We start from the raw sequence: 22,200 nt of genomic DNA on the forward strand, positions 1-22,200 counted from the left end.
TCTGTGAAATTGTTTCCAGGCTGCAGGGCTTCTCCCAGCTCTTCCAGCCTGTAAGTCCCAAAGCCAGGCCAGAAAAGGGCAGAGCGCAGGCAGCAGTCCCAGCCCCTCTCCGTGAATGTGCTTTCTCTCTTGGACCGGACAGTTGACTCGAGACCTGTGCAAATTTTCAGGGATGATTTATTAACATTCATTCTCCAGGCTCTCACCTGGAGGCCAGAGGGCAGCTCCGCATCTCCTGTTTAGATGTTTAATGTGGTTTCCAAATGAACTTCCGGCCAAAAATATGGAGATCCAAAGAAAAGACTGAAAGATGTTTATGCATCATTAAACTGGCAACTCAGTAACAAACTACACTGCTCCCTGGGAGTCGGGGGTGGATTTGTGTGTGCACATGGAGAATTATGTAAATTTTATTTGAATAGCACAATTATAGTACATGGTATTTTGTGGGGATTAAAAGTATTACATTTTTAAATACTGGTATATAAATCAACACAACTTTTGTAACCTAATTTGGCATTTAAAATAATATAGAGAATATGCTGCAGTCTCACAAATTGAGAGTGATCTAGGACCTCTTTTTATGTGTAAGAGGTCTGGATATGTACCAAAAATTACAACATAACAGCAAGTTTTAATTACTGATTGTAAATCAAGTGTACAGAGTACACAATATGGCAAGTATGAGGGTGTTATGGTCATAAGAGGGCAAATTAATAGAAATGGGGACTGTTTTAGAAAATCTAGAGAGAATGTTATTCTAAGTATAGACATTTGGCAGTTTCATCTGGACAGTGCACCACATCTTTGACACCCTAGAGGAGTCCACGTCATCCTTTTCCCCAGCGTTGGCAAGTCATCTGAATGCATTGAAAATCACATCAATTAACATCCATCCCTTCCTCATTTGCCATACACCAGACAGCATGGATGTAGAAGCAGCTTGTACATTGATTAGACTCAGTGTTAATGCTATTATTCAGAGCATAATACTAAACTAATTTCAATGGCATAGCCACAGGATCGAGTCCTCTGTGCACAGTGAAAATCTCAAGAGACTAGACCTCTTTATAACCAGAGATCCGGAAGCCATTGATCTTCTTATGTAAACCCAGGTAAAATCCTAATAGAGAGGGCTGTTTAAAAACAGCCTGAGTAGAGATCTGCTGTGTTTGCCTCGTGTGTGCAGCCCAGCACTTGGCTCTGAGAGGTGTTTCGGAAATATTTGAATTGGCCTGAATTCCCACGTGTGAGGCAGGCCAGTGCGCCCTCCGTGTGGACTGTTTGTTGTGGCCGTAGTTGCCAACACTTTGAAAGACCTGTGAGTAGAAGCTCTCCTGTCTTCCCGTGTGTGCTCAAGAACGGGACGTCCTGGGCTGAGAAGAGGCCAAAAGTCAGTGTATTTGCCTGGAGTGACCAGGGAGAGGGAGGAGTGTGCCTGACCACCCTCAAAGAGATTCCTCCTTGTTTTCCAGAGAGGAGATAAAACACCCCCTAAGGAAACAATAGCTGAACCTTTAGTTCTGCCAGGATGCCATTCCCTAAACAGGAACTTCTCGGGACTGGCAGGGGTTGAGACACCTCTTGGAAAGCTCTAATTCAGGATCAGAGTGCCTGGGTTCAAGCCCCGGCTCCTCTCCTGACTCCAGCTTCCTGCTAATGTGCACCCGGGACGCCCCAGGTGATGATTCAAGTACTTCCGTCCCTGCCGCCCACGAAGGAGACTGTGGTTGGGTTCCTGGATCCTGGCTGGTCTGCTCCAGTGGTAGTCATTGTGAGAACTGGGAATTAACTAGTGGTTGGAGGATCTCTCTCACTGTCTTTCTGTGTCTCTCTGCATTTGAAATAAAAATGAAAAGAAATAAAAAAATTTTAAAAGACTTTCTCTTTATTTCGGGGCAATATTTCTTTTTAAAAGGTCTTGACTGTAAGGCCGCCACAAAACACCGGAGTAAAGGAAAGGGTTTCTTGGGGGAAACCCTACAGACTGGAGGGAAGGGCGAAGAAGGAAAAGAGAGAGAAGGAAAGCTTAGGAGCAGGTCCTTTTAAAACTTTGCGGGGGTGGGGGGCAGGGAAGTAGGAGCAGTGAATCAAATTAAGATGGGGGTGGGGCTGACATAGGTGGTTGGGCCATGTGGCCACGGCCACCTGGCTTCCAGCAATGGTGCTAGGGCTAGAGCCTAGGATGGTGTCAGGGTGTAGATCGCGCCATAAATAAGACTGCGCCATTTTACTAACATTGACTCCAGTTGCTTCCTAACTGTTCCTAATGATGAGATCCTGTGGAGCCAATCCCGGTGAGTCTCCTGAAGTGATCAGGGAGCTGAAAGTCGATTTTCAGGAGAATTAGAGAGCTAAGGGGCAGCCCTATTAAGTGAACTGTAAAATTACACATTCTGCTGTACAAGTACTTCAAAATATTTGTGGAAAACAGAATGAAAAATTGCTGACTTTGGTGCAAAAATGTTTAACATCCATGCATAGTTTTTTTTTTTTACAGTGCACTTTTTCCATGAACTTTTTGAAGACCCTTCATTTGTAGGAATGTGTACTTTTTTTGCACCAAATTAACTTTTTCATTCCATTTTCTGTGAAGTTTTTGAAATGGCTTCATCTGTTGAGTCTGTGGATGGAAAACAAGAATAGGCCGGCACCGCAGCTCACTAGGCTAATCCTCCGCCTGTGGCGCCGGCACACCAGGTTCTAGTCCTGGTCGGGGCGCCGGATTCTGTCCCGGTTGCTCCTCTTCCAGGCAAGCTCTCTGCTGTGGCCCCGGAGTGCAGTGGAGGATGGCCCAAGTGCTTGGGCCCTGCACCCCATGGGAGACCAGGAGGAAGCACCTGGCTCCTGGCTTCAGATCGGTGCAGCACGCTGGCCGTAGCAGACATTTTGGGGGTGAACCAACAGAAGGAAGACCTTTCTCTCTCTCTCTCTCTCTCACTGTCCACTCTGCCTGTCAAAAAAAAAAAAAAAAAAAAAAAAAAAAAAAAAAAAAAAAACAAAAACAAAAAAAAAAAACCAAGAATTACAAAATTGAGAAACCAAAAGGAGAAGAAAAGGGAATGTACTGATTTATTCCATCACAGATGTAGTACTTTCTCACTGATCTAATTGGCTTCCTTTGCTCATTTGCTCGGCTCTCCTCTCCATGAGATCCTTCACCAAAGAGTGAATAACAACACTCATTGGAGTCTCGTGTAAAAGTCCAACCACAAAGTCTCCCCCTGGAGAAGACCACCTTGACCACCTTTCTGGAGCGCTTCTCAGGAAGCTGTAGCCCTGAGAGACTGTCAGTGCCCCTCCCCCACTCCCTCCCACTCTGACTCCCCAGCTTCTAAGCAGTGTTCTCTTCTCAGTGGTCAAATGTTATCAATGGTAATGATAACAGAAGAGACAGCCAACAAACAACAATGCCTCAGAGCCCTAGAAGGCAGAGTCCTACAAAGACTTAAAACCCCAGTACATCATCAGCTTTGCCTCTTGTGAAATGCTATCTGGTAGCAGAACATTTAAAAAAAAATTTTGCATGTTGTACAATTACTAATTATGTAACTTGAGAATTAGACCTTAGGATATGTTTCCAGTCTCTATTACCATCCTACCAAGAAACAGAACACAGAATTCTGTACTGAATGTATCATTTAGAGTGCTACATCAGCTCTTCAAAGAAAAGCATAATTTCTAGGGCTGAGGAAGCAGCAGCGAAAATCACAGTTTACATGGAACCATTTGATCCCTGTCTAGGTTAAAATGGGTCAGTCTCTTAGTTTTGTTGCTGCTGCTATTTTCCTTTCTTTGCCATGGTGATGGCTTCCTGTTTCCCCCTCCCCCCGCCCTGACTTAACCCCTCACTGGTACTTTGTGTCACATGCTCATCTGGGCCCTGGCTTCCTCCCTGTCTACAGGACCAGGGAGGCTATCTATAGTCTTTGCAAAACAGCAAAGTATAGCTGAGTTCCCATCTGCTGAGAGCTTCCCTAAATGCCCCCAGTGGTCACCTCCAGAGCCAGGAATTCCATCTGGGTTTCCCATGTGAGTGGCAGGGCCCAAGGTACTTGAGCCATCACCTGCTGCCTCTTGGGGTCTGCATTAGCAAGAAGCTGGAGCGAGGAACCAGAGCCAAGAGTCAAATCCAAGTACTCTGATGTGGGATGAGGGAGTCTTAACCCTTAGCCCAAGTATCCAGTCTCACACTGTCTTTTAATTCCACAAACTTTGAAGTCCCTTGTATAACAAAGAAGTGCTGGCCTCCCTCCTTTTTTGAGCAGGGGAGTAGGTTAGGGTAAGAGGGACAAAGTTCTTAGATAAGGAAGAAAGAATTTGATAGAGAGAAGGGGGAATCCTTTCATCCTTGGAGGTGGCTGCAGCCTTCACAAAGAATCAAAGGTAGATGCTCCTCCGCCCTAGAGGTGGCTTCTACATCCCAAGTGCAGGCCCTGGAATTCCCAAAGACCCCCAGCTGGCTGTGGAGCGCAGGGGCGTGAGCGGTGGAAGTAGCCTTCTCTGACCTGGTCACCCCAGCTCTACCCTTCTTGGCTGGTGTTTGAGCAATGCCGTCTCACCCATCTCCGAGTGAGACTGTGATCTGAGAACCAAAGAAACTTACCCTCTGCATTGTTAGCCTCGAATTTTCTGCCTTGAAGGTTTTCCCAGGCTTCCTATACTGAATCAGGCAACTTCACACATTCTGCTAGGAGTTTTAGGTAAGACTGTCAGGTAGGAAGTCAGATAAGAGCTGAGCTTATGTGTGTGTGACAAAGGCCTAAAGAGTTGACATCTAGGTCCAGCATATGCATCTCAAAGTCATCCCGATAACCTGCCAGGTGGGGGTTCCGCCCCTTCTGCCTGATAACCTTCTAGGTGTAGCCCAGTATCTGCACTTCAAACATCCTATGAATCTTTTGGGGGGGGTGGTTCCTGCCCATCCTTCCTCTAACCAGAGCTACACCAGCCAGGCTTCCTCCTGTCTGATAACTTCAGGTGGAAAACTCAGATAGGAATTTTTCATATTTACATCCAAAAAGTCCTTTGTTCCAGGAGGAGCAGAGGTGGGGAGGCAAGACCCATCCCCTTAAACCCCCGCCTCAACTGGACTGTGTGCTCAGCCCTCTGCCTCTCTGCTGCGCTGTCCCCCTGGCCTGGCCTGGCCAGGTGTACTCTCTCAATTCAACCATGTAACCTCTCTCTCCCCCAGTCTGAGCGACTGGGCACTCTCTCTCTGGTTCTGTCTGGAGAGGTGCCCATCCGTTCTTAGGGATCTCCCTGCTCTAATAAACCTTGCTATTTGTTTTCCACTACTCTCTGTCTCATGCCTGAATTGTTTCTTGTGCTAAGACAAGGACCCTGCCATTCTCCGGTAACAGGACCTGAGATTCTGCCGCATGCTACTGATAGATTTTTTAAAAATTAAGTAATCAATCAATCAATCAATTTATTTATTTATATTGGAAAGGCAGAGTTACAGAGAGGCAGAAGCAGAGAGAGAGAGAGAGAGAGAGAGAGAGGTCTTCCATCCACTGGTTCACTTCCCAAATGGCCGCAATGGCTGGAGCTGCGCTAGTCTGAAGCCAGGAGCCAGGAGCTTCTTCCGGGTCTCCCACACGGGTGCAGGGGCCCAAGGACTTGGGCCATCTTCTACTGCTTTCCCAGGCCACAGCAGAGAGCTGGATCAGAAGAGGAGCAACCAGGACCCCAACCCGCACCCATATGGGATATCAGCGCCCCAAGCGGAGGCTTAGCCCACCACACCACAGCACCAGCCCCTCTACTAATATTCTTAAGAAGCTTTTGTGGCCAGTGTTGTGGAGTGGTGGGTAAAGCCACCACACGTGACGCCAGCATTGGTGCCATATTGGCACCATATTCCATATTGGCTCATGTGCAGGCTGCTCTACTTCTGACCCAACTCTCAGCAGCAGAGGAGACAGCCCAGGTAGTTGGACGCCTGCCACCCATGTGGGAGACCTGGAGACCTGGAAGAAGCTCCTGGCTCCTGGCTTTGGCCTGGCCCAGCCATTACAGCCATCTGGGGAGTGACCCAGCAAATGGAAGACCTCTCTCTCTCTCTCTCTAACTCTGCCTTTCAAATAGCTTTTGATTAATCCTGTCATTTATTTACGGGTGAAAGAGGCTGGGGTGGAGCCAGTGAGTTAGCTCTGGTTTGAATGCAGGCCCACTCTGTATTTTTGCCCCTTCTCTGCCACCAGCACCCTCCCTGTTACTTCTTTATTAATCCCAATGCCCTGCAGGACTCTACTGGAAGTCTTTTCACAGGGCTGCTCTTGAGGCTGGAGACCCTGTTGGTAACCAGACAAACAGGCTCAGCAGTGGGAATACTGTTTGGCTGAGCCAACCGCCTTGTGTGAGCCGGCGCTCTTTTCTCAAGCCCCCACAAGCCAGACCGCCCTTTCCACCATGCTCTCCTACAACCCCTGCCTTTAAGAACAGTGTGAGCTCTGTCCCTAGAGCCTGGGTGCTATGCTATCTACCGTCTGCTCTGCTATCTGAAGGCTTCTACGGCATGCTGGGTTCCAACTGTGCATCCAAACTGGCAGAGTAACTGCTGGCAGCCTGAGGCTCCATGTAGACGGAGAGGGAGTGTGATGATGAAGGCAGGTTTGCTGGTGAGATGAGCAGCAGTGGACGTGAACTATATGGAGCGAGCTGAAGGTGTGTGTGTGTGACTGGAATGCTGGTTGTTTAATGACTGGGGAGTACACGCTAGGTTGTGCATTCAAATGCATGATTATAGGAGGGATCCCAAAAGATTGGAACGTCTGTGAGCGGGACTGGGAGGCCTTGCCTTACCTCGGCATTGTCAATGGCATCTTCAGCCTTCTGCTGGCTCGGTCCCATCTGTGTGCTCTGTCAGAGATAATGAAGCAGACAGGCCCACAGAGCCCCCTCCCCTCCCGCACAAATGTTTAATAAAACCCTTTGAACAACAGAAATGGGCACCTCTGAAGCTTGAAATTAAAGTGATAACATGGAAGATTATTCGCTTGTCAGTCTGCACTAGACTCTGCCTCACCAATATAAATTCCAGGGGAGGATTTTGTGTTTTTTAATTTCTATTTATTTGAGCGGAAGAGAGACAGGGAGTTTCCATCCATTGGTTCACTCCCCAAATGCCCACAACAGTCAGGGCTGGGAACTCCATCCAGGTCTCCCACTTGGATGGCAGGAGCCCAAGTACCTGAGCCAGCACCCCTGCCACCTAGGATGTGCCGGAGCAGGAAACTGGGGTTGGGAGCCAGAGGTGGGCATCGAACCCAGATACTGCTGGGGACTCAGGCATCCTGGCCCAGACTCTTAACTGCCAGGCCAAATGCCTGCCCCAAGGGGGAGCTTTGTTCCATCTGCCAACAATGCGAGGCTCTCCATCTGGAGGCTTTCCTTTTTTATTTTCAGAGGAAGAAAACTCAGCACCAAAAAGAGAGAAAGAGATAGTTGATTCGAGGCTACTAACAGCATACGAATCAAGTCCTGAGGCTGGTTTGCACAAAAAGTCATTTTGGGAGAGCAGTGCCTTCAACTTTCTGAGACAAAATGCAGTCACAGCTGTTTGGTCCACACCCCTCCGCCAGCTGCTTTTCAGGAGGAGCCACCACGTGGGTGCTTGGCCTTGCTGGAGCTCCCTGTTCCTGTGGCTCCTGATGCCCACTCTCTGTCTGGCACCACTGACTCAGCACACAGCACACCTGGCTCCTGGATCTGCATTCTAGAGAGCAAGCTCCAGTGCTCACAGGAAACCACAGGGAGTGGGAAGGGCCCTGGGAAAAAAATGAAGCCGGTCATGGTGGGGGCTGGGGGACCTGGAGTGGGGACGTGGAATACCTAAGACACACACAGCGCTCAGGAAACCCCTCTGAGTGTCAGGCTGTGAATGAAGTATCCACAGAGGCCACCCTTTTATCAAGACAAAAATCTTGGCAGTCGTCCTGCAAGTAAAATTATTCTGTTTTCTGAAAAAAGAGACTGGATTTAACCCTGGTTGAAATCCAAGAATATATTAGTAGCTCTCTCTTTCTCCCACCCCCCTTCCCCCACTCCCTTGCCCCTTTATTGTCTTTCTCTTGTCTTGAATACCTTCTCATAGACTGGGAGAAAAACAAACCCAAAAATTGTTTCTATTTTTTTTAATAAATGTTTTCTAGAATCAATCATAAGCTCTCTTCACACAGCTCATAAAACTTGCTGCAGCGAATCTCTGCTGCTGCATTCTTGCTGGATCCCCAGCCATGTAAACCTTATCCTGGTTATCTGGGGGCTTTGACCCAGACCTTGTAAAATAAAGAACATGGGTTCTGGCTACAAATGATGAAGAAAGCAACCAACTGCTTATCTGTGCGCTATACTAACGTCACTTGATTTTCCACATTAAGGCATTGAGTCTTCCCAGGGGCTGTGTACTTCTAGCCATTTGCTTTAGAATAGCGATGTGGTCTTTTGTGTGTGTGTGTGTGTGCAAATGTATTTGAGACTGTATGGGTCAGCATTCTGGCAGGAAAAGAATTGAACTCAAGAAGCTGAAGTGGAGAGGATTTAAGGAGAGAGCAGTTGTGATAGGTGTGGGTAGGGTGACAGTGCTGGGAGCAGGTGGGGTGGTGAGACATCCAGCAGTCATTGAGAGCAGAGTGCTCTCACCTACAGAGCTGGGCAAATGGGAATGGCACTGAGCACTGCAATCATGGAGGCAGCCACTGGAGAAGACACTGGGGGAGATGCAGGCAAGGTAAGGGGTAAAGCTGAGAGAAGCACCCAGACCGGTCTCTCCTCCCACTCTCTGGTCTGCTAGCTCCAGGCAAGCTTTAAGAGTCAGCACCTTGGGTACAGAACAAGGCAGGGCAGGACTCTACGGCTGGCAAATGCAAACCAAGGGCAAGAGCCCACACGGGACACTCACCCCTTTACTGTTAGGTGCTTGTCTATATGTACGCCCACAGCAGCTTCTACAACACTGGATTTCTTTTTGTTTTAAGATTTATTTTATGGGGCCAGAATTGTGGCACAGCTGGCATCCCACTTGGCCGCTGGTTCATGTCCCAGCTGCTTCACTTCTAATCCAGCTCCCTGCTAATACACCTGAGAAAGCAACAAAAGTTCTTGGACCTCTGCCACCCATATGAGAGACCTGGATGGAGTTCCAGGCTCGCAGCTGCGGCCTGGCCCAGCCGGGCTATTGTGGCCATCTGGGGAGTGAACCAACTGACAGAAGATCATCTCTCTGTCTCTCTGCCTCTCTGTCTGTCTGTCTCTCTCTCTCTCTCTTTCCCTTTCTGTCAGTCTGTCTTTCAAATAAGTAAAAATAAAACTTTTTAAAAAGTTTTTTAAAAGATTTATTTATTTGAAAGGTAAAGTGACAGAGAGAGGAGAACAGAGAACAACCACTCATATACTGGTTCACTCCCCAAGTGGCTGAGACAGTCAGGGCTGAAGCCAGGAGCCAGGAACTCCATCCAGGTCTCCCATGTGGATGGCGGAGATCCAAGTACTCATGCCATCTTCTGCTGCCTTCCCAGGCTCATTCTCAGGGAGCTGGATTGGAAACAGAGCAGCTGGGACTCAAACCAGTGCTCCAATATAGGATGCAGGCATTGCAGGCTACAGTTTAACCCTCTGCACCACAGTGCAGGCACCTACAACATTGGGTTCTTTTCTTTTCCTGCAATTATTACAGGTAAATACTACATAATGTCATACTTGGAAAATGTTCTCCCTGATCAAAGTGCTAAGGTGACCTAATTAGATCTTTTTAATCTATTGCAGCAATCTGCTGCCTGTGAAGAGTTTATCTGACTATGTGTCCTGGCTAAGATTTTTTTTCCCTCCCCAAGGCCCTCTTTTGTATGTTAAGATAAGAGATCATTTCAAAGGAACTTAATTACTTTATTTCTGAGTAATTTCAAAAGAATTTACTCTTCTATTCAATGTCTAGGGGCCTGTCCATAATTTTCCTATTCCCTCCTAATATTTTCCTCCACGAAGACATCTAGGACTTGAACATCCTCTTAAGTAGAAGAGGCCACCAAGATGCCAGGGCGGCTCCCTGGGTGGCCCTAGGCACGGCCTTTCCAATGACTGCATTTTCTGGCTCTGGCTACTATTATTTCAAGGGTTACTTCAGAGGCCCCAGCAGTTTCTGTCTTAGCTAAAATCATTCCCTTGGCCTTTGCTGAGAGGTTTCTTTTTTTTCCTCCCATGCAAAGAAAAAAACAACTGGGAAACTTTGCCAAATGCATACATTCATACAAATCCACCCAATCAACCAGAGTTTAAAACATACAATGGTTCAGCTAATGCTGATTGTGAAAAGCAGTCATTGTCTACAGGTTCACCCATTTTTGAAAACACAGATCAAGGGATCAGCGCTGTGGCACAACAGCTTAAGCTGCCACCTGCAACGTCGGCATCCCATATGGGTTCCATTTCGTGTCCTGGCTGTCTGCTTCCGATCCAGCTCCCTGCAAGTGGCCTGCCTGGGAAAAGCAGCAGAAGATGGCCCAAATGTTTGAACCCGTGTCACCTATGTGGGAGACCCAGGGGAAGCTCCCAGCAGCCTGGCCCAGCCCTGGCTGTTGTGGCCACCTGGGGAGTGAACCAGCAGATAGAAAAATCTCTTTATCTCTCTCTTGGTCTCTCTCTCTCTGTCTGTCTCTCCCTCTCTGTAACTCTGCCTTTCAATTAACTAAATAAACCTTGGGGGAAAAAGACACAGATCTGCCCCATTCTTTCCTAGGTTCCATGTGTGAACAGGGAGAAGCAACCTTTCAATGGGCATTGATCCTCTGACTTCACCAACTCAAAGCCATACAGAGGCTGTGTGAGCTCATCTTCAAGTTGAATAGCATTCCAGTTAGACCTGATTTTATGCTCCTCTTCATCAGCAAGTGCTTCATAAGCATCCTAAACTAACCCTCTCTATGTCCCGAGACTCAGGAGGATCATGCATGAAAGAAACCTCATGCATATTAAGTGATATTTTAGGGAGACCCCTGATGGTCCCCGTATCATTCTTCATTTGTAGCTCTTGACAGTGTAAGTGGTCAGCTCTGCAAATACGACCTTTACTCACAAAAATCTTTAGTTCATTCCAAACTAAATACAGTCAGTCCCCTTTCCCTTCAACTACCAGTGGCCGGAAGTTAGGCTGGATCTAGATGAGCACACAGTGTAGCATCAGAAGCTATCAAAAAGTCATCAATGGGGCCGTCCACCTGTCTCCCTGATAATGCACCCGAGAGAGCAGCGCAAGATGTCCAAAGTGCTTGGGGCTCTGGCACCCACATGAGAGAGCCAGATGGAGTTTTAGGCTCCTGACTACGGCCTGGCCCAAACCTGGCTGTTGCAGCCTTTTAAGAAATGACCTGGTGGATGGAAGATTCTCTCTCTCTCTCTCTCTCTCTCTCTGTGTGTGTGTGTGTGTGTGTTTGTGTATGACTCTGTCTTTCAAATAAACAGATCTTCTGTCTTTAAAAAGCTGTCAATATAGGAGACAAACACAGAGGGAAGAAATTCATGAAATCATTGCATTCTTCATGTACTGTTTTATGGACAGTCTGCTTCCAGGCCTGATGTTTCAAACAGGAAACTTGCTTGTCCTTACCAGTTTGGTTTTCTCTGCACATAGCCAGAACCTGGGATGCAGTGTCCAGATCAGACTGGCAGATCATCTTGTAATCTGGAGGGGCAGACCACTTATCCAGATTAGTGGCAGGAGCTGTGGACTCGCTCAGATATAACCAAGGGGAAGACCTTTCCTGGTTCCTGACCAAGAGGGAAGAGAAGGAAGCAGTCCCATCTGGTATCCTAAGACAGGGTTCATGTCCTGAAGGTACTCACTTCCTGGTGATGCAGAATGTTCCTACCTTCAGAGGCTGAAATAGCAGGAGCTTCTCAAGTTGCCAAGATACGTGGCAGGTATCTGGACCTCTTGGTATAGGAACTATCAATATTTTTTATGTTAAAATTTAATTATTCATTACAGCACTGTCCTGTGCCTTCCCATGGCAATGAGAATTCTTCATGACCACCTATGGTCCCTCACTGCAGGCCAACCTTGTCTCTCTCCCCCTTCCCCGTTTTACTAGGGCTCAAGCCATGTCCAAGCAGAGTTTCTGTCCCTCAAACGTCCTGTACTAGTCCTTGGAGCAGGAGCTTTGTGATTCCAGACCTGTCTTAACTCAAATATGCCCTCCTCAGAGAGAAGTCGTTCTCTCAAGAACATGCTGTCTAAGCTAGTAGCCCCCCTCACCACCCCGTTCATTTCCTTCCTGGTAATGATGAAAATTAGTGGCTTTTTTCCTTGCATTTTCCCCTCTCTTTTCTCTACTAAGAACTCCTAAAGGTAGAAATCCTCTGGTCACTGCATCCTCCCCATCAGCGTGAATAGAGAACCATGTGGAACAGAACTCAAAATGTACTCAGTGAATGAAATAAGTGAGTCCTATTGGTTGACATGAATTTCTAATGTAAGCCATCTGCAAATGTGAGTGTGATAGGTTCCTGATCCACAGTTTTGTAGGACCTGGCGCTTTTTGAGATGTGAAGTGCCAAGGCACCACCAACCTTTGGTACAGGCACCTCCTCCAACGCCAGGAGGGGTGGACCAGGCAGGCTAGAAGTAAATTGGAGCACTGAAGCTATGAATTAGCCTTGTTAATTGTGGTCATTGAAATAACCCCAAAGAACTAGCCCCCTCTTTAAAATTTTTTTTAATCTTTTCATTTGAGTTACAAACATGAGCAGTGATAGAAGTTCTGACAAAGCACTTTTTAAATTTATGATTTATTGAAAATGAAGTAATACTTTTAATTTTTTTCATAGTGTTCTTTCAATCAGACACCATTATACCTTTTGTAATAGAATCTATTAGGTAGGTCAACTGATGTAAGATAAGTTTTGTTTGTTCGTTTGTTTGTTTTTGCCAGGCAGAGTTAGTGTGAGAAAGAGACAAAGAGAGAGTTATAGACAGTGAGAGAGAGACAGAGAGAAAGGTCCTCCTTCCGTTGGTTCAATCCCCTAATGGCTGCCATGGCCAGCACTGCGCCAATCCAAAGCCAGAAGCCAGGTGCTTCCTCCCGGTCTCCCATGCAGGCGCAGGGGTCCAAGCACTTTGGCCATCCTCCACTGCCCTCCTGGGCCACAGCAGAGTATTGGACTGGAAGAGGAGCAACCGGGACTAGTACCCAACGCCCCAACCGGGATTAGAACCTGGGGTGCCGGCGCTGCAGGTGGAGGATTAGCCAAGTGAGCCATGGCGCTGGCCTCTTTTTTTAAAATATTTATTTAATTTATTTGAAAGTCAGGGTTACACACACAGAGGAGATGCAGAGAGAGAGAGAGAGAGAGAGAGAGAGAGAAAGAGAGGTCTTCCATCTGCTGGTTCACTCCCCAACTGGTCGCAATGGCTAGAGCTGCACCAATTTGAAGCCCAGAGCCAGGAGCTTCTTCTGGGTCTCCCACACAGGTGCAGGTGCAGGGGTCCAGGGTTTGGGCCATCTTCTGCTTTCCCAGGCCATAGCAGAGAGCTGGACAGGAAATGGAGCATCCAGGTCTTGAACTGGTGCCCATATGGGATGCTGGCACTGCAGGCAGTGGCTTAACCCACTACACCACAGCACCTGCCCCAAGATAAGTTCTTATATGTAAGTGTTAGGCTTTTCTTCCTTCTTCACATTTCCTGACACTTTGTGAAGCTGCTAGATGATTTTCACATGGATACGGAGAGTTAGAATTGCTGTATCCAGAAGCATGAAGGGAAGAAGCAGTTCATTACTGGTTTGTTTGGGTTACTGACGGGGTTCAAAAATGGACATGAAAATCATAGACTCTGAGGGGAACTGAGCATCTCACTTTTGAGTTTATGAGTTTATGCAACAACAAAGCCATGCGGAAGCCAGATCAAAGCTGCAAGAGGTCATCACCCAGGTGTGTTGGTTTTGTACTACAGTAGTGAAATTCCTGAGGCTGCTTAAGAAGAGGTTTATTTAGCTCACAGTTTGGGAGGTTAAAGGCTCTTGTGGGGTCTCCCAGGGAGCCATCACCTCCTGGGGATGACAACAGTAGAAGTACATGCAGGAGTGGCAATTACATCATAAACAGGCCTGAGAGTTTCCCAAGGACCAGGTTCAGGGTTTTTAAACAGTTCGTTCTGGGAGACCAGTGTTCCCACCCGAAAACAACACCTGCAATGACCTAAAGGCCTCTCACTAGGCCTCATTTCATTTTTAAAAAGACTTGTTTGTTTATTTGAAAGGCAGATGGAGAGAAAGAGAGAGAGAATTTCTATCTTTTGGTCCACCCGCCCCCGAATAGCCACAACAACCAGGTACAGGGTACAGACCAAACCAGGACCCAGAACTCCATCCTGGTCTCCCACATGGGTGGAAGGGGTACAAACGCTTGGACCATCTTTGGCTGATCCCCCAGATGTATTAGCAGGGAGCTGGGTTGGAAGCAGAGCAGCTGGGACTCTGAATTCTGATACGGGGATGCTGGTGTCACAAGGAGGGGCTTAACCTCCTGTGCTAGGCTCTGCCCTTTAAAGTCTCCATTAGCTCCCAGCACTGTCAGGTTGGGGACCAAGCTCCAACACATGGCCTTTGAGAGGAACACGCAACACCCAAACTACAGCACTAGGCACAGAACCTGAGAGGCAGGTGCCCAATGTGCCAAGAGGAGTTCCTGCCTGTGGTTCTGTGAGGAATCAGTTGGGATAATAGGTGGTCAGGGGATCCCAATAGAATTTGGGGTGTAAAGTATTTGCTTCCTTCCCCAAAAAACATTATCTTTAGCAAGATCAAACAGGCCACCCTCCTTCCTTCAGAATCTCCAAATTTACCATGAGAATAGCAAGGGAGCTCTTCCAGAGCTCACAGCTTATTGTGAAAACTCTTCAGGGTGGAGAATTGTAAATCAGGCCTTTTGATGGGTTTTGTCCTTACCAGGCAACTGAATGCCAATCTGATTGTCAAGTTTTTTTTTTTTTTTTCTTTGAGCTTGTACTTAGAAACCTCACTACCACCAGCCCCTTTGGGTGTTTTCCTCTCTTGGGAGCCCCCTCCATGCCGCTCTGGCTGGAGGTCTTTGACTTTAATAAATCTTTGTAAATCTCTCTGCTGTCCACTTGGAAATTCTTCTTCCATGTGAGACAAAGAACCGAGGTAATAGTAACAATAATTTCTCTACCACCGTTTTCCCATGACAGTTCAGTCCTATAGAGGAGGGTGCAGCTCCCATACAGCTGTCCCACTTGAAGACCACTGTGGACACATACATGGAGGTCATTTGTCCCTTCTAAAGAGCAATAATAAAATGTCACTGATGCATGCATGTCACTGAGGCATTTGCTAGTGGCCAATTCTACAACCATATTTCACTCAGATGGTGTCTAGCAGGGTTTTGCTCTATGCATTTTGTCACAAATAAGACCAACCACTGCCTCTGTTCTAAGTCAAAATGTGCTTATTGGGACTGGGACCTTCCATGAAAGTGTAAAAAGCAATTTTTGTAATGCCGAGCTTCAAAACTGCAGTAGGTTCAGCTTTGTTGGCCTATGGTGAGGAATGGGGCCAAGCTTTCATTCACAAGTCCCCAGTAGGAACCCTTGAGGGAATAGATATTAAAAGAAAAATAAGAAAAGGAGACAAAAGGGTGGGAGGGAGAGGGGTAGGGTGTCCTCACCTTCCAGCAGACTCGTGGCCCTTTGACTGAATCTGGGAGGCCAGTGGAACACTGAGAAGCAGTAGCCATCGTCTTCAGGATGCTTATCAACATCTCCAAACTTGACTTCCTGTTATCAAACACCAATGACTCTCAAAAGTCACTGGTCCCCACAGCCCTCTCATGGAGAAGCTGCCACAAGGTTCACTTGTTTTCCAGAGGGAGGAAGAGGTTATCAGTGGCACTGATAGCCTGACTGCTGGCTTGCTCTTCCTTCTTATTCCTCTAAGAACTCTTATTAAACAATGACACATGGAAAGTCTCCAAAAGTCTGGCAGAGAATGGAGCACCCCAGAGGATCCCTTCTCTGTTCTCTACTTGATCTGTTACGAGAAGTCAGCAAGAACATCTGCTTTCTTCTATGAGGTAGTGGCTGCCATCACGGAGCAGACAGGCGCTCTGGGGACAGGAAATGGCATACACTTGTCAGTCCCTTTGTTCCTGTTGCATTTTCTACTTTCCTTGAGAAGGATTTCTTCCCTGCCTTTATGTTCTCTTTCCCGGTTCATTGCAATACCCCACGGGGTCTAGGCAATTCCTCTTGCCCTGCTTACTTGACTTAAGGCTTACTATCGATCAATACTTTTATTCCAAAAGCAGACTGCATGCTGGTTTCCAGATCCTGTGCCTTTGCCTTGTTGTCATTTGTAACCAGAGAATATGCGGCAGGTCAGGCTGTCCTGCATTCCATCTTCCACTCAAGGGTTAACCTCCAGCACTGGCTCACAGGCTGATGGGCTGCAGGGCTGACCATATTAGGAGTGTGTGAAGAGAAGATTCAGCTCCTGGCTACACAGCAAGAGCTCTCCTGTCAGTCTCCAATGCAGGAGCTATATTTAGTAACAGCCCTTGGGAACAGCAGCTGAACCGTGGGAGTGGGCTGCTGGAATGCAGATGTGTAGTGGACCCCTCCTCCCACCCGCTGGAAGCTTCCAGCTGAAGGCTTAGGAGAGAGCCTGGCTGTTCTCCCTGCCACCTCAGCCAGACTTTCTGGATGGCATTCCTTGCAAGGCTCCTGAGGATGAATCAGGCCCTATTTTCTCTGCTGACTTTTAACATGGAGGAAAGGAATCTTGATTGTTGAATGAACCTTCACCCAATGTTGTCAGCGGGGTTTTTCTCCTCCTGGCCCTTCCTCCTTTCCCATATCAGGTTAACTAGCTACTAATATGGTGAATGGAGGCTCTTACTGACCCGACACAGGAAATAAAAGAAGTGCTCTTCCTTTTGTGCCCCAGGAAGTGCATCTTTGGTATTAGGATTTTATTTCAGATACAGAGGTCCTGGGGTCTAGAAATATGTCTTCTTTATAAAATACAGTTGTACAGTCAGAATGCAGTCACTACATATGAATTGATTTCTTGTAAGAAATTCATATACAAATTTATACAAAACTATGGCATTAGCAATTAAGGAAAAAGCTGTCTTACAGATAAAATTGTTAATACATTTGATGATATGGAAGTAAATTCCAATTTAATTTACTCATGGTAGTTATGTTTTAAGGGTAATTTGCTTATTCAAGGGCTGCTTTTGAACTATATCTCTATTTTCTCTATCTATTTATATCTATCTCCATCTCTATGTCTGTCATCTTTATCTTTCTCTCTCTCTCTTTCTCTACATACACACACACACACACACTCCCCCCATCATCTCTGTCTCTATATCTCTCTTTGTCTTTGTCTTTCTATCTATCTCTCCATCATTCTCTATCTCCCTCTCAAATTTTCCATCTCAATTGACTGAGATTCTAGTTTAAACAAATTAGCTGAGATTGTTTCTAACTTTGAGGCTTGGTTAATATTAAAACATTCAGAACAGGAGATTTTTCTTCCCACATATTTACATCTGTTACAAATACACTTAATTTCCTCAGATTATTTGGTAGTGGGTGAAGAGTTCAAATATTGCATAGGCCTGCAATTCTGGTGGGGAAGTCTATTTGAACAGAAAAGCGAGTTATTGCTTGTTTAACTACCACCTACTACAGCTTGAATGCTTCCATTTCAGAGCTGCAGCTGAGAGGAAATGATTGAGCTATTTTATATGGCTTTGGTCCAAATTATCAAATCATACTATAATCTAGTAGGTGTGATTATATGGGGATCCTCAAAGGAACAGACTTTCAAGAAATTTAACTGGGTCAGCACACTCTCTCGTAAGCAGTGATAAGACTATTTATAGTTCAGCAAAAAGTGTGCACAGCAAATTTAAGATGTACATCATGGCCAAAGATAGCAAAAAGGGTTGGTTAACTAAGACATGAAGAACTGGAGGTGTGGCAGAGAGTGGAGACAGGGGCAGGTTCAAAGGAGAGGGGAAGGAAGTGCTGCCAGAAATACTACACCTTATATATAGACAGTAAGGGAGGGAAGCCCACTCAGAAACTGGAGTCGGGAAGAGATCCTGCCAGAGGTGATGGTGCCTGAAGGGGCAGGCAGGTATAGAATGACAACAGGGCACCCCCAATGTTTAGAGACCCAGATAGGCAGTGAAAGATGGAGGAGGTTGCTAATCAGGTGCCATTCACCTAAACCCAGAAGGGCACATTATCTTGGGGTGATAATTTTTTTAAAAATGAGATTTATTTATTTATTTACTATTAATTATTATTATTATTTATTTGAAAGGCAGAGTTACAGAGCGAGAAAAAGATCTACCTGCTGGTTCACTCCCATTCAGGTCTCCATGTATGGGCAGGGGCTCAAGCACTTGGACCATCTTCCTAGGGACATAAGCAGGGAGCGGATCCTAAGTGGAGCCACCGGAACTTCAACTGGGACTCATTTGGGATGCTTGTGTTGTAGGCAGTGGCTTAAGCTGCTATGTCACAAGAGTGGCCCCTTAGGGAGATAGTTTTCATGGGAGGAGGCAAATGCAAGACACGGGTGCATTCACTGAATAAATAAGATCCTTGAGTTCAACACAAGGATTCAGACACAGGCTATCAGTAAGAATGGAGCTTCCAGATAATTGAGGTTCATAACAGTGATCATGATAGCTAATATTGCCTATTGTGTGCCAAGCACTGAAAACAGAGTTAAGCACTTTGTACACACTCTCATCTAACATTTGTAGTAACTTTGTGAAGTTGACATTCTTAGTATTCATTGTTGAACATATGAGGAAACTGAGGCACAAAGATACTTAGCTAATAAGCTAAGAGCCAAGATTTAAATCTAGATGTCTCTGATTAAAACTCCAGAATGTAATCATGTCACAATTTTAACTCCCCAAATGCTATAGTGTTTGAAATAAGGTTGGAGTTTGGTCATAGGAAAAAGGAGAAACTCTCTTTCTAGAACTGTTATTTTTCTCATAAGGAGTTGGATCTGATGCTGTCATTGATTAAACATAAGTGCTTATCAGAGGGAAGGCATTGTGCTAAGTGCTGGGCCTGCAGAGATAAATTAGACAGAGTCTCTCCAGGAGTGTTGTGACAACTTTATAAACCACGACCTAATATGGTAAGTACTTGTGGAGTTCAATTTTAGGTGCTGATGGGAACGCCAAAGTTGAAAGGAATCAGAGAGAGCTTGAGGAGCTGACATTTGAGACACTTGAGGGAACAATCACAAACCGCAGGTGGACAGGACAATGCAAGATATCATGAATGGGGAGAAGGAATTGCTTGGAAGTGTGGATCATCAGGAGTCTACAAGTAGCCTAATGTAATTAAAGTACTAGGAAATGAACGTGGGAAAGAAGAATGAAGCTGTATTATGAAAGGCCTTCTCTGCTGAAGTAAAGATGTTAGGGTCTATTGCGTTCTGAACTAGAGCTCCCGAATGTCCTTGTGCCAAGGTCAACACTGGCTTCAGGGCTGGCACAGATGACTCTGCAGACCAGTCCAAGAAATGAAACTTGAGGGAAGGAGCCACTAGAAGATTCTGATAAGATCCAAATAAACACAGTCCAAGCCAAAGAGTCTGTCCTGCAAGGTCACAGCTGTCTTTTGGAATAAATAAATAAGCCACCCTCCTTTACCCTACAACACTTGTAGCCCATTAGTCTGAGCGTCAGATGAAAACTTGACTCAGAGCTCACTATGATTTCCAATTTCCTTCCTAACCTGTAAGAAGTTGATTAAATTAAGCACTATTGACACCCAGGCTCTTAAAATAGAAACTCATTTAGTGGGATCAGCGGTCAGAATAGTGTCACCTCTGGTTCTCCTTTCTACCATCTTTCCTTGCTTCTGGACATAGGACATTTTTCATGAATGGAGCTCAGTTGATTTGTTGGTCTCCCTGGTGAACCCGACTCTTCATCCTATCAATAACTTCTTGCTGCAGGAAAATCTCAGAACCAGACTTAACACCTTAATTTAATATTGATGGCTTGACTTAAATTCTGGATAATAAACTCAAATGGGCACTTGACAATGGCCAGGCTTCCTGCTGTGCTTTTGTGTAAATGCACTTGCCTATTCTTCAAGATAATTATTTCATACAATCTCCTCTCTCCTTCAACTTCTCAGGTCTCCTCTCTTCTTCTCAGCTAATGACCTCATCACAATAAGAAAGAGAAAACCCTTCAATTCCACTTGTGGATATCTATCCAAATGGAATGAATGCCATGTGTCAACAAGACACCTGCACTCCCATCTCCATTGCAGCATTATTCCAAACAGCCAAGACCTGGAGTCTACCTAAGTGTCCATCAATGGTTGGACATATAAACACAATTAAATACTCCTCAGCCTTGAAAAATAAGAAAATTCTGTCATTTGGAACAACATGAACGAGTCTGGGAGAATTACATTAAGTGAAATAAGCCATGTATATAACACAAATGCCACATGATCTCACTGATAAGTGGAGTGGAAAAAAAGTGGAACTCACAGAAGTAAACAGTAGAATGATGGTTATCATGGATGTTATCATGGATATGGTGGGGGTTGGGGAGATGTTGATGAGAAGTTGCAAAATCTCAGTGAGGAGAGGTAAGTTCAAAAAATCTTTTGTAGATCACCAAGAGTAGGATTAAATGTAATGTAATATATTTTTGAAACTTTCTAAAAGAATAGATTTTAAGTGGTCTCACCACAAAATAAGTGTGTGATATCATTCGTATGTTAATAAACATTATTTATTGCATTCTGCCATATGTACACATCCTAAAACATCATGTCAAACATGATAAATGTTTTATTTGTTGACTAAATATTTTTGAAAAAAAGAAAATAGGAGCCCTCAGAGCAGAAAAACCGAGCTTCCTACCGACCTCCCTACCAGTCCACTCACACTTGTGCCCACAGAAGTCCAGTTTATGCACCTGTGCTTTGCATTCTATGTTTTGTCACCCTCTCAGGGACTTTATCCCTTCCATGATCCTCTTTCTCTTCTGTACCGTGGATTTCTTCTTTTCCACCATGTTAGTCCATCAGTGCACAAAAGTGCTCCAGTGTCTCCCATTCTTAAGAAAAATGTCTTAAGTCTCACAGTTTCATCTTCCCCTCTAAATATTGTGATGTCTGTGCTGGCTTTCATAATGAGATTTCTGGAACTGGTTGTCTAAATCCAGACTTTCTACTTCCTCACCTCCTATTTCCTCTTTGAGACATCCCGACTTGACATCTTTCTCTAGTACCTCCCTGAAAACAAATCTTAGACCTATTCTGCACTTGTATGAGATGTGGCTGCTGGGATTTAGAGAAAAACAACCATATTGACTGATTTCATGTTAATTTTGTGATCACTATTAGTGGCTCCTTAATGCTACCTAGAAATTATGCTCCATTTCTGTCATTTACCCACCCTCCCAGTCTCCTATTTTATACTATTTCTTCTATTCTTGTACCTCCAGCACCATTCCATTTATACTCTAGCTTGTGACCTTCCTACTTAACTTTCTAGATTTACAGGAGACTGAAACAGTCTATAGAGACATTCACAAGTGCACCTAGCTGAATTCACCCATAACTTGAGTCTGTCTCCATACTTCTATCCTGTTAACTCAGTTGTCTGTGGCCCTGGCTAAGGTCAACCTCCTTATTTGTGCGCTAAATTCCATCTTCTCTTGCCAGCTCACTGAAATTGTCCCAGCAGTTCTTTCCTCTCATCTCTAACCATCAATGTTTCTCTCTCTTCTAGATTGTCTCCAGAAGCTTACAAATATTTATTACTGCTATTAAAAATAGGAGCAAGTATTAGGTGCAGCGATTAAGATGCCACCTGCATCCCATACCACAGTGCCTGAGGTGGATTCCTGGCTGCACTCCTAATTACAGCTTCCTGTTAATGCATATCCTGGGAGATAGCAGATGATGGCCTAAGTACTTGAGTTCTTGCTGCTCCCTCAGGAGATCCAGATTGAGTTCTCAGTTTCTCACTTTAACCTGGTTCTGCACTAGCTGTTGTGGGCATTTGGGTTGTGAATCAGAGGATGTGAGATTTCGCTCTGTCTGCTTTTCAAATAAATAAAGTGGAACTCTTTTTTTTTTTTTTTTTTTGACAGGCAGAGTGGACAGTG

General features: G+C 45.5%; 1 long non-coding RNA gene across 1 annotated transcript in view; it reads left to right on the top strand.

Annotated features, from left to right (window-relative positions):
* Positions 1-22,200, top strand: part of LOC103348321 (uncharacterized) — a 107,081-nt gene that overhangs the window by 60,408 nt on the left and 24,473 nt on the right. Inside the window, exon 3 of the long non-coding RNA XR_011380152.1 lies at positions 20,207-20,671. This is a non-coding gene — a long non-coding RNA (uncharacterized lncRNA). The remainder of the gene's footprint in view (positions 1-20,206; positions 20,672-22,200) is intronic.

Source organism: Oryctolagus cuniculus, chromosome 11, assembly GCF_964237555.1.
Source record: "Oryctolagus cuniculus chromosome 11, mOryCun1.1, whole genome shotgun sequence".
In the NCBI taxonomy this organism is placed as follows: domain Eukaryota; kingdom Metazoa; phylum Chordata; class Mammalia; order Lagomorpha; family Leporidae; genus Oryctolagus; species Oryctolagus cuniculus.